At 40.9% G+C, this 11,695-nt stretch overlaps 1 long non-coding RNA gene across 2 annotated transcripts in view; it reads left to right on the top strand.

Annotated features, from left to right (window-relative positions):
* The first annotated feature begins 6 nt into the window (after positions 1-6).
* Positions 7-11,695, top strand: part of LOC108447856 — a 60,622-nt gene continuing 48,933 nt past the window's right edge. For both annotated transcript variants that reach the window (XR_001863559.1, XR_001863558.1), the window contains exon 1: positions 7-357. This is a non-coding gene — a long non-coding RNA (uncharacterized LOC108447856). The remainder of the gene's footprint in view (positions 358-11,695) is intronic.

Raw genomic sequence — 11,695 nt, 5'->3', positions numbered from 1 at the left:
AGATACAAATTCAGAGCTGCAAAATAGCAGCTGAACATGATAATATCCTCAGCTGGCAGAGGTGGCTGCACACTGAGCATCTGTCTATGGCCTAAAATGACAGTTTTGTTTGAGGATTTGTTTTTTGGTTTGTTTTGTTATACTGCAGGATCACTCCTATCTGCTAATACAATTAAGAAAGAAACTTCAGAAAAAGAACCCTAAGTCCTATGGTTTTTAATTCCCTGTTGGGTTTGGGGAAGAAGCAGTTTGTGGCAAACAGGGAAGACAAACCTGGATCCTTTGCTGCATCCTTCCTCCTGTTTAAGAAGATTTGTGATTCTACATCTAAATCCAACAACTTTCCAAGTGGCCCTGGTAAGTTACATAAGCTAAACTTTTCACAATTTGATGTCTAAAACTAATTCTTTAATCCATATTTAGGATCCTGTAATTAACTCGTCTTGAATGTTATCTGCAGGTGCTCAGACATACTGAAAAATTGATAAAGTATATACTTATTCTTAGTTAAGGCACCCAAATTTGAATTTTTTGACCATAATGACTGCTCCTAGGTGTTAATGAAGACTTTCATACATTGAAGGGCTCTTCTGAAGAAGAAATTTTAAATCACACTTCTCTGTAACTGTTGAAAATTATGCTTCAAGCACCAAAAGAAGTCCAAAGTGGCAAGAAGCAAATTCTAGCACTCTTTTTCCTATTCCATGTCAAGCATTTTTAGTCAATCTTTTTTTGTAGTGTTTGGGGGAACCTCTCTCCTCCCATGAACTCTGTATAGGGCTGCATGACTCCTGTGTTTAACAGAGAGAGAGACTTGCTGGAAGTCATGGTACTGGAGGTGGGGGCACAAGAGTTGTCTATACGCAGATTCTGGCTGAACTATTGGGAAAACAAGTTTGTCCTAATAGTTAAGGTGAATGAATTTATGTTCTCTGCCTTATGGATTACAGCTACAGATAAAACTTTTTCTGAGTAACTTAAGCTTTTCAACAAGCTCCCATTTGTTTAGAAGTAGCAATAGATTCCCTCCTGTCCAAATGGTACAAATGCTCTCACCTCCTTTCCCAGCTGCCTTCATCTCCCTCTTCCCAAGGTTACTGGATTGTCTTCCTTAAATAGAGGAGTAACTGTCAGATTCCAACATTGCCTAGTAAGTGGGAGACAAAGAGGGAAACAGGCCTCTAAAGCAGGAAAAAAATAAGTAAAGGTGTGGTGATTTCTTTTATCAGACTTTTGCTTAAGGTTTCTTCCCTCCATTTCTATTACAGAGGCTCCATCCTGACAATCCCTGTCAGATGATTTAGGATGAGTAATAAGGGTCTTGGTTACTACTTTTCTATGGAATGATGCATAGGATTTGTCGGGGGGGGGGGGGGTGGATTTGGGGGCAGGCAGAGCCAGGCAAAATCTCAGAGGCTGCACTCCCAAGCACTGCCTGTTACCTCTTTCCCCAGGGCTGAGCCATAGGACTAGGAGCTGAAGGACTGGCATGTAACAGGCTTTTGTTTCTGGAACTGAATTTCCCCAAGTGGCTGATAACAGGCTCAGTCTATTCTGTGAAGGATGTAGTTAGTGCCTGCCCTGATACATTTATTGTAAACAAAAGCTACAGAATGTTAAATTTTGTCTCTCACAAAATGTTGTTCTGGCTATTCAGATAAAAACAGGTTTGGCTTGGGGTTTTTTAGATGCAGAGCTGCCTTTGCTGTAGGAATTCTCACGTATTAAGGAAAGATCAATACCACATCTAATGGCCTAAGGTATCAGAAAACCTCACTGGAGGAAATAAGAATGTTGTCTGGAAACCAGATGATGATAATCCTCAGGATAAATGGATTTAGAGATTTCCAAAGCTGTTTTAGTAAACAGAGGGCAGACTTAGGCAGTTATTTCAACAAGTTCCTTTACAAAAGAGAAAGAGATTGCCATTTTCCTGTTTGGTTTTAGTCTTGACATTGATGAGTCTCAGCGAATACTTATTAACCTCTTAGATGCAGAACTGACCTTTTAATAAAGCAACCTCTTCTTCTTTACAGAGAAATCTTAACACCAGTTATTTTGTCTTGCAAACATTGTCCTTGCACATGCTGTTGACAAAAGCTGGCAGAGAGCAATTGGTTTCCCTGGAGTCGAGCAAAGGCAGGTGGAAAACTCATAAAGGACTCAAGGCAGAGCTCAGACAAGTACCAGGAAGCAAAGTTGCCCTGATTCTGCTCTGGGGTTCATGGCTATGAACCAGAAAGAACCAGAGTAGAGCAGTGTTCAGTGTGGTCAGTAAGACCATCCAAACAGCCCTGGTGCCCAAGGTCAGAGGTCCATCTAGCCCACCCATCCCCATTCATCTTCTCTCTCACCACCCCTGCAAACACCTCTTTCCCAAGATGGTGATTGATGGCCTGGGTCATCTCTTCCCCTGTGAAAGCTCTTTCACAACTTAATTCACATGTGTTATATTTTTTAGGTTTACTACTTCCTCTGTGAGAATAAAAAAATCCAAATACAGCATCTGAGATCTGCGAGCTTGTGGTACTTCTGCAGCTACTTAGAAACGTGCTCTGTGTTGCTCTCTGTTCTTTCCCACATCTTCATGGCTGCTACAGGGGGCTGAGCTTTAGTGTTTCATTTTCTCCCTCTTTGAATAGAGGCATTTAATCTGCTTTGCAGGTTTTCAGTGGGTTTTGGTGCATCAGCTAAGTGCAGAACCAGACCAACAAAAAGGTGAAATGCAGAAGTTTATACCACTGCCAAAGCAGTTTACTTTGCAGTCCAGGCACGGTCAGCTATGCCCATTGACTGCCCAGAGAAGCTGTGGCTGCCACATCCCTTGAATTGCTCAAGGCCAGGTTGGATGGGGTCGAAACAACCTGGTCTAGTGGAAGGTGTCCCTGCCCATATCAGAGGGCTTGGAACAATCTTTAAGGTCCCTTCCAACACAAACCATTCCGTGATGCTGTGACGTGCTAGACTTGGTCCAGCACTGGTCATTTTCCATGTGTACCTTATCCTGCTTCCCACATGATTACTGGGGCAGTAATAATCCATCCGTCTCTGTCCCATGGGGCCTCATTTTCATCAGCCATTTTGTCTGAAACAATTAATGTGATACTGCTAAACTGAGAGCAGTTACACCTTGCCCTACCTAGTTTCTCATCTATTTTCTCTGCTTGAGAAATGTAGAAAGGACTATGTACATGGACACTCACTCTCTGTTGGTCTAATAAATGGTATTACTTCTTTACAGTAACTTTTCATTTCACACATCCTTAAAACTTTGTAGTTGTAAGAATACTATCACTACAATATGTAATTATGGCTATTGTACTTCTGACTGAGCCATAAAATCAAGGATCTTACAGTCATTAAGAAATCCCCCAAAACTCCTCACACAAATAGACATGTTAGTTCAGGTTCCCTGGCCCAGTGAGCACAATCTTTACATAATGTTTTGGCTGAATTGAGGCTCCTCTGACTTTCAGTTGTGACTGTGGGTTGTTAAACAGCTGCCATGATTCCCCCATTCCCCCAAGAGACCGAGCTGCAAATGAATTATAGATGTAATACAAGCAGTCTTACATGTGTGTCACCCAAAGCCTCTTACATGGGTCAGGATCATATGGTTATTGTCCTGTCAGGTCTTTCAAACAAAAATCCGTGGACTTTGTGAGGCAACCCCAGTGTATTGATCACTGTAAAGGAGACAGAGAATCTTTGACTTGAGATAAAAAGATAGCAGACATCTGTGATTAACGATCAGCAAAACTTGAGTGCTGCAGAGAGAGCTTTTAATTGATTCTATCAGTGTGCCTCTGTCTGCATATTTATGCACCAGATGCGCATATGCAAAGTGTTTTGATGTACAGATCCTACGTGTGTGTGTCCATAGATAAAATCTGTGTGAGGAATATGTGCCAGGGCCACAAGAGCCCCAACACACTGGGGGTCTGGCTGCCGGGTCCAGGGACCAGCTCAGTGCTGGCCCGTGGATATCTCAGGCTGTGTGTCATCCTGGATCCCCTCACTGGGCCTGATCCTTATCCCCCACCCCCATGTAAGAAAGAAGACAGCAAGAGAGGGGAGGAAGGAGAAGAGGGAGAAGGCAGAAGAAAGCAGGAAGAGGGGGAGAAAGAAAAGAAAGGGGAAAAAGGAGAAAAAGAGAGAAAGAGATAGAGAATACAGCATAAATATCTTTTTACAACTTCACTTAAATGTAGACTCCTCCAAAAAAAAGGAACAAGGAGATGACAGTAAGGACTGAAGCTTGGACGCTGTCCAGATGCTCAATTGGCTTTGTCGTTCCTGTCCTATTTTGACCTTTCTATTTTTCAAGGGTAATTAAGCACTCCAGCTTCATTTTGGATCTTGCTTCAACTAGTGATTCACCTCCACTGACAAGGTAAAGAGCTACACAGGAAAGGTCCAACCTGGCTGCCCAAACAGCCATGTCCGTATTGGTCTTATTTTATGTGAATATAATGCCACCAAGTAATTAGCAATAAAAATACTGTGCAAGAGCTGTGTATGACATTAAGATTGAGTAATTTGGTCTTTAACCCATCTAGCAGCTACTGCAGGATGTACTAGGTGACTGAAATCCATATATCTCATTATAATAAATATTTTATAGATGACATCTCAGCCCAAATCACCTTCCATGACATTGTTTTTAAATCCACTGGCAGGTCACAGGGCGATTTCAGTGGCTGGTTGTTGGAAAAGAAATCTTCCGTTGCCAAGTTAAAATGAACCCATATTCATAACAAGCAAGTGTTTTCATTTGATCCGTGTCAAACGTCAACAGTGCAAAAACCGGTGGCCCTGCTTCAATTTCTGTCACTCAGAGGACGAAAGACCACTTCTTCCCCACCTTGGGTGCCTATTTACCATTTCTCACCCTTGGGCTGACGCCTACTTGTGAGAAAACTCTCACAGTGGACATCCTGCTATATTTGTTTTGTGGAGAGGCAGAAGACTTTGCTATTTAAGGCTGTAAATCTGGCATTTTCACAAGTGCTGAAATTCACACCTTTGCATTTCCTGCTAGATCCCTGCTATATAAGGTGAGCAAAGGTAACCACACTGCTGATATTTGCAGTAGTCCTTTGTCTCACTCCTTTTGGGACTGTTCCCGTGCACATAAGAACTCTTCATCTCTGACGTCTGAAGGCAGCTCTTTATCCATTCTTATCTGGCTGTGAGGGACAAAGCATCAGAGAAAGCTTCCTAACTGTGAAATTCATTAGACAGGAGAGCAAAGTCCAGGGAAGTGTTGGAACAAAGCTCCATCAGAGGAGGTTTTGGAGGGGATAAAACACTATGAAGGGAGGTGTAGTGTTATGGTCCTGCAGTGACAAGAGTTGAGCAGGTTCTTAAAACTATTCATTCCCAAAATTAGGGCAGAAAATGGGAAAAGCCTTCCCAACTCATCAGGTGGGCTCCTCTGCCATTGTGCTATATGACATTTTTCATTAATTAAATGTATGCTCTATCTTTAAATCACTCAGGATTCTCTCCATCCCCTCCAAGAAGGGAGATGTCTGAGTGATTAAAACATCTGGGTCATTCATGCAAGTACCTCTGCAAACATGACTAGAAGGCCATGCTTCATCCTTCTCTAAATGGGTCATGACTATTCAGACAAGAGACTCAAAGGCAACCTGAAGTGATGCTAACCAAACCATTTCCATTTGTGAAAATTTAACATGCCTGATGCAACTGATCTCCTAAGCTTCAAGGAAAAAATGAAGGTGTTTTCTTTTAAATTAACAGATCTATTTGTACAAATATAGCTCAGTCAAAGCCAACCCATGACCAGTAGACTATCCCAGAGTCTCACTATCTTCATGGCTAAAACCTTTCTTCTACTTTTCAACTTGAATTTATTCATTCCCAATATTCTTTTGTTCTTAGGACAAAATTTTTCTTAAGCTGAAACTGCTCTTGCTCTTCACTGCTGTGTAGCCCGGTGCCCGTTTATGGATCTCAGTCGTGCTCCCTCATCCTTAATTGTGTTAAAATTAATAAGCCAAGCTGTCTTGGTGTAAGACAGGCACTTCCATTTCCCAGATCCCTTTTAGGGAGAAAGCAGTGAACAAGAAATGATTGCTTATTGTCTTCTTAAAAATAAGAATTAGCAATGTTAGAGGAATTAAAAAGGATCTGTTTCCAAAGAAGCAAAAGCTGATGTTTCTCTTACATCTTGTGTCTGCAGAAATCCCCTGCTGCTGCAGACATGCTGAAAGCAAGCTGAAAGCAAAGCGGGTAGAAGAAGGTATGGGAGGAAATGCAGCAGAGGAAAGAGTTGTTGGAAGAAAGTAAAAGCAAAGATAATGCCTCTTGCTCAGGAAGCTTTTAAATTGAAATTTGCTGAAGACTGACAGTGTCTTGAGGAACTGTTACACATGCTTATACTATCTTGCACTCTTTGTTAACTTTAACTCTTGGTCACCATCAGGAACACTCGATTGCACTGCAAATGCCTTTAGTCTGATTCTTTATGGCTTTCCTTATCATAACTAATAGTTTTTTACTGAATCTCCCCCAGTCTGGGTGCATTACTCTTGCAGAACTTTAACTAGCATGGCAGTCAGTATTCCAGGTGAGTTTTCAAAGTGTCTAGTATTGGGCTATTAAATTCTTCACTCTCCCCTAATGACAATGTCTTCCCTGACACAATACAGGCTTATGTCTGATTCATGATTTTTCTGTCATCAGCTGCCCTGTCTATGTCCTCTTTCTCCCAGCAAGTCATGTCCCAAGCCATTGCAGAATTCCTTATTAGGTGAGTTTACATTTTGAATGGTTGAACTTCATCCCACTGCTGCTTCTCCAACACTTACGGTCATTTAGATTTCTCTGTGTGGTATTTCCACCTGCTTTGAACTGATCATACCTGCCACCCCTGTGTGACCAGATGTTAGTTAGTTTGTACATGTAGTAGGTTCAAACCACGACAGTACAACCCTCTGGCAGCATCCTCACGGGGGTTACTGTGGGCATGGAGTGTCACCATCACTCACACCCCCTGCCACCCTCAGACTCAACACAGGCAACAGCCAAAACTGTGTTTCACTGGAAAATGACAATTAGTCAAAAACAAAAGCCTGTGATGGCAACATTCAGGTTTCATTCAAGAATATAGTAGAAGTAATTGCTCTGATCTGGGGAGTCCCAGTCCTTCTCCTAAAAATAAAGCTGGTATTTGTAACCTAGACTTCCTAAGTCAGATGGAAATTCTATTTTGGTCTGGTTTTTTCCCCTGTATTTTTTGTTTGAAATTTTACACTTTGCTAATTTTGTCTTAGCAAAGGTCAATTGTTGGAACCTCAGATTTTCATAGACTACAAAACTCATTTCACACCTGATTTTACTTTACTTTCTAAACAAGCTGAAGTAGGTTTTTTCACAACAGTACATCTAAAGATGCCTTATAAAAAGCAAAGCAACTATGGTTTATTTTATATAATTTGCATTATTTTTAAAGCACCCTCTACTTACTTTTCCAGCTGATTTCCAATCTCCTATTTTTTTTAATCTATAATGCTAATAAATTTCTAACTTTACTCATAGTTTCTCTTTGTGTCCTTCAAAACTATCATTAACCACATGCCTGAGTTACTTTTTGTTCAAAAGAATTCATCAGAAAATGACAAGTTAAGCCTAATCAGTCAGTCTTTGCTTCCTCAAAGGCCTCCAGCTGTTGTTAAGTAATATCCCTTGTCACACTTTAGATAGCCCAACAGACTGGGGAAAAAAACCAAAAACACTTGTTATAACGACAATGATAAACAAAATCTGTTCTGAAGCTACCCTAAGTGCCTTCAGAGTCTAACACAACCCTTGGATTGACTTCTTTCTGGAGAAACATAACAGCCAGAGTAATTATTAAAGTGTTGGCCCAAGACTTAAATCCACATACAGATTTCCAGCTAAACATTAAATAACACTTGGTCTTTGAAAAATTGGGCGCTACAGTCTTCAATCAGCTTCTGTCCCTCATCATCTTTACAGCACCAGGGAAATAAAGGACAAGAATTGGCTGGACACACAATGTCAGACAGCTGGAACACTGACCTATGCTTTCAAAGTCTGTTGCTCTACTAGGCAGGGTATTGGCATTAAGATTTTAAACCTGTTATCACTCACAGGAGTTCAAAGACTTTTCTTTTATTCCCATGGAGGTTTTTTACAGTGGGCTTTGCCTGCCATTTAAATGTTTTCACTCTGGATTTATGGCTTATTTTATCCGGTCTGCAGACGAGGTTTGTTTTGGGGTTTTTTTTGCAATATGAGTTTCTAAGCTAGTTAAAGCAGCCACAAAATGTTGTGCTGTATGTTATCCCAGAAAACGTAAAATGTATGATTTTTCAGCTATGGAAGAGTTGGTAGTAATGAGACCATACATTTTAAAAGATGAGTATTAATTTTAGACTTCATGAACCCTTTAAGAAAGCTCTTCTAAACTGAAAACACCTTCTCCTGCTTCAATTAGACATATTAAACATTCCTTCTCTTTTGAAATCAATTTAACAGTTAGATATGCTAAAGGATTGAACTGCAAGTTCCAGCTTCCCATAACCCTTTGCCACTACCAGCTGTTCCTTACAGATGTTTTCCCTGAGGTGAACATTCAGGAGGGGTTTCAGATTAGGGGAACATGCGTGACAGTTTCTTCTTTGCTGGCTACCACAGCTCGTTCATTCTGTAGCCTTGAGGGAGGCTCTGAGATATCACTCTTTACTTTCTGTCTCAGACCAGCTCAATCAGCTCACCCAAGTATGAGCAATTCTTCTAACAAGAGCCTTATTCAAGGCAAAGATTACAAGTTCCTCAAGTTAGATCCAAAAGTGAGACTTTTGGAGCCAGGGCAGCATTGCCTCCATTTCCCAAGCTTTTGACTGACATCTCCATCCTGAAGATGATTGCATTCCTCCAGGTGAAATTTGCTGCAAACACAGACGTGTGGGCACATGGACGTGTCTGCCCAGCAGCCAGGGATGGTATGAAGTCTCAGCTTCTCTGTGAAATACTTGTCTCTGCACAGACCTTGTCAAAGACACAATCACCCCTCTGGATTGCATGATGTGGTGAAACCAAGACCCAAGGAAAGGCTCTAAGAGAAAAAATTCCACTCTGCTCGAGCCCATGCTTCTGCAAGGGACCTGCCTTCAAATAAACAAATTGCTGCTGCTGAGCACTATTCTGTAGACAGTTTTGGGCTGAAAAGGGCTCAATCTGTTGCGAGTTTCCCATACTGTTTCTGCCTGTCATCTAGCTAGAGGGGAGACTTGGGACAGGAATCCCATATTACACACAGAAGGATAGTATTGGCCTCTCTAATACAATTGCTTGATATTTTTAAAACAATTGATACTTTTGAGCTTTCTTATAGATGAGATAGAAAAAAACAAAAGTTCCTTAGAAATTCTACACTTTGTTCAGTCACATTTAAGAACAGGAATCAGCCAGTGGCCTCCTCACTTACACACAAATATGTGTACACAGCTCCTGTTGAACAGGCTTTGTAAACCTAGACAAAATAACAACATTGAATTCAGGAGAACAACTATTTCTATTAATCACTGTAATAAAAAACCTGCAAACTTGGCAACACAGTTTTATTCAAATGCCTCCTCTATACACACTGGCAACACCACCCCCAGTATTACTCAGACATTGTTATTTTTATCATTGCAGTGTCTCTTACACAGGCATCTTCTTATTGCCTCATAGAGGAAAGTAATGAATTGAAGTATGAATGTTCTTGAAACAGATCTTTTAAAAGAAACATTAGCTCAGAAGGTACTAGAAATTAAGTTCCTGTTTGGAAAAATAGAAAAACTGAATCTCATAAATAAGCCTTTAATTTGGGTTTAATGGAGGCCATTGTTTTGGGCTTCTGCATTCATCTATTTAAGAGAAATTTGTGGAGATATTAAACGGGATCAATTCTGCTGTCACATAGTAATGGGAGTGAATAATTATTTAATTATCAATTAAATTTTGTGGGGAATTGGCACATAACAAGGTGACCGGAAATTGTATTCAAATATGAATTGGGATTTTAATAAATACTTTAACTGATGAACCTCCAGTGGTGGATGGCTCTCCAGAAATGCAGTCTTGGTCACTGCACATGAAGCAGGTAAATTCACATTTAAGGGTAAATTCTGAAACCTGCATCCTGACCACTTTCCTTGTAAATCCCATTGCCTAACGCATAAAACTAAAATGAAACGCATGAAGTCCAACTGTTTGAAGGACTAGGCATATTCAGTCCCTTTTAACTTAAACTCCCATTTACAGTAATCAATCTTCTGGAAGAAGACTCACTAGCTTTGGAGTCACCTTCCTCATCCTTGCTGTTCCTTAAAGGATTCTTTTAATTCAAGGGAAATTTCATGGATTTCAATAGTAATGCCACTAGAGCTGCTATTATCTCTCTGAGCAGTAATACAAGCAAATACAGCCACTACAAAAATAGAAAAATAATTCCTACATGCATCTCATGTTTATTAAATCTCATTGTGGCATGCTGTGATTAATCTTTTGCAGGAAGTTTCCTTAATTCTCATTTAAGGATAAATATCTGTATTTCTTCATAATAAATAAATAAGCTTTTGCACCACCTCACTTGTGACACAAATTAAAAATAAGCCATGAATTGATAACAGTTAGTTTTGTTCCTCTACAGTTCAGACATTTCAGAAATCCCATGCTAGATGAGCTGACCATTCTTCTCACTCTGTATTTTTTTTGGTTGTTAAATTTATGTACAGATTAATTTTTCATGGCTTCTGATCACATTTTAAGGACGAGATCTAAAGCTGTTTCTGTACATTCAGGTCTTGATGTCTGGGATGTGTTTTTTAATAAATATCTTCCTGCAAGTAGCCTGTCATCCTCACCTATTACTGCATTTGAGTAGAAAGTATGAAATTTGCTTGAGTTCCTACATGCAATCCCCTCAAAAGAGCATTTCAAGCAAAAAGGCAGAGGAAAGGAGTGCAGCTAGAGAGAGGAACTCATTTCTGGTGGTGCTGGTATTCAGAAAAGTCCACTGGGCTGATATAGGGACAATGGTAACTGTTGTTGTCTGTGTCTTATTACTAACTATGCACTCTTTCTTTAAGAAAAGGAAATTAAAATTTTCTTTCATCTTCTGCTCCTTCCTACTTATCTCTTACATGTCACTAATAAAGCATAATATTGCACAGTGTCTCTCCAGGGGTAAAACTCCTGTTTCCCTTCCCCTAGCCCATGCTTTGTTGCAGCTGTGCTGCCTTTCCAAGTGAACATGCCAGATCTCTGGGATTCTCTCTGCTGTCTCTAACTCCTGTTCTGATTGCTTGACCCCAGAGCCAAGTGATGAATGTTGTGGCCTGACACCCACTTACAGCAGGCTCTTCCACAGGAGCTGTTTAAGCCCCTGACAGCGTGGGCCATCAGCAGGATGGCTGTGGGCAATGAATGCAGCAAAGTGCTTGCACTGGTTACCTTTGCAGTTCAGGCTGGGACCATGGGGGAAGCCTGGGATGAAGGAGTGAAGAGGAGCAGCTGAGCAGTGTGGGTGACTCTGTACAGGCACCAAGGTGACAGAGAGGAGCATCCTCCCTGCAATCACCTTGAGAAGAGCAGCACAGCCCCGTCTGGAGTCCTGTGGAGGAGGGAGGTCGAAGAGGCTCTGCTGTATTTCCTT

This window comes from Corvus brachyrhynchos, unplaced genomic scaffold (assembly GCF_000691975.1).
Source record: "Corvus brachyrhynchos isolate BGI_N302 unplaced genomic scaffold, ASM69197v1 scaffold187, whole genome shotgun sequence".
NCBI classification, from domain to species: Eukaryota; Metazoa; Chordata; class Aves; order Passeriformes; family Corvidae; genus Corvus; species Corvus brachyrhynchos.
This window is presented reverse-complemented; position numbering and strand designations above follow the sequence as displayed.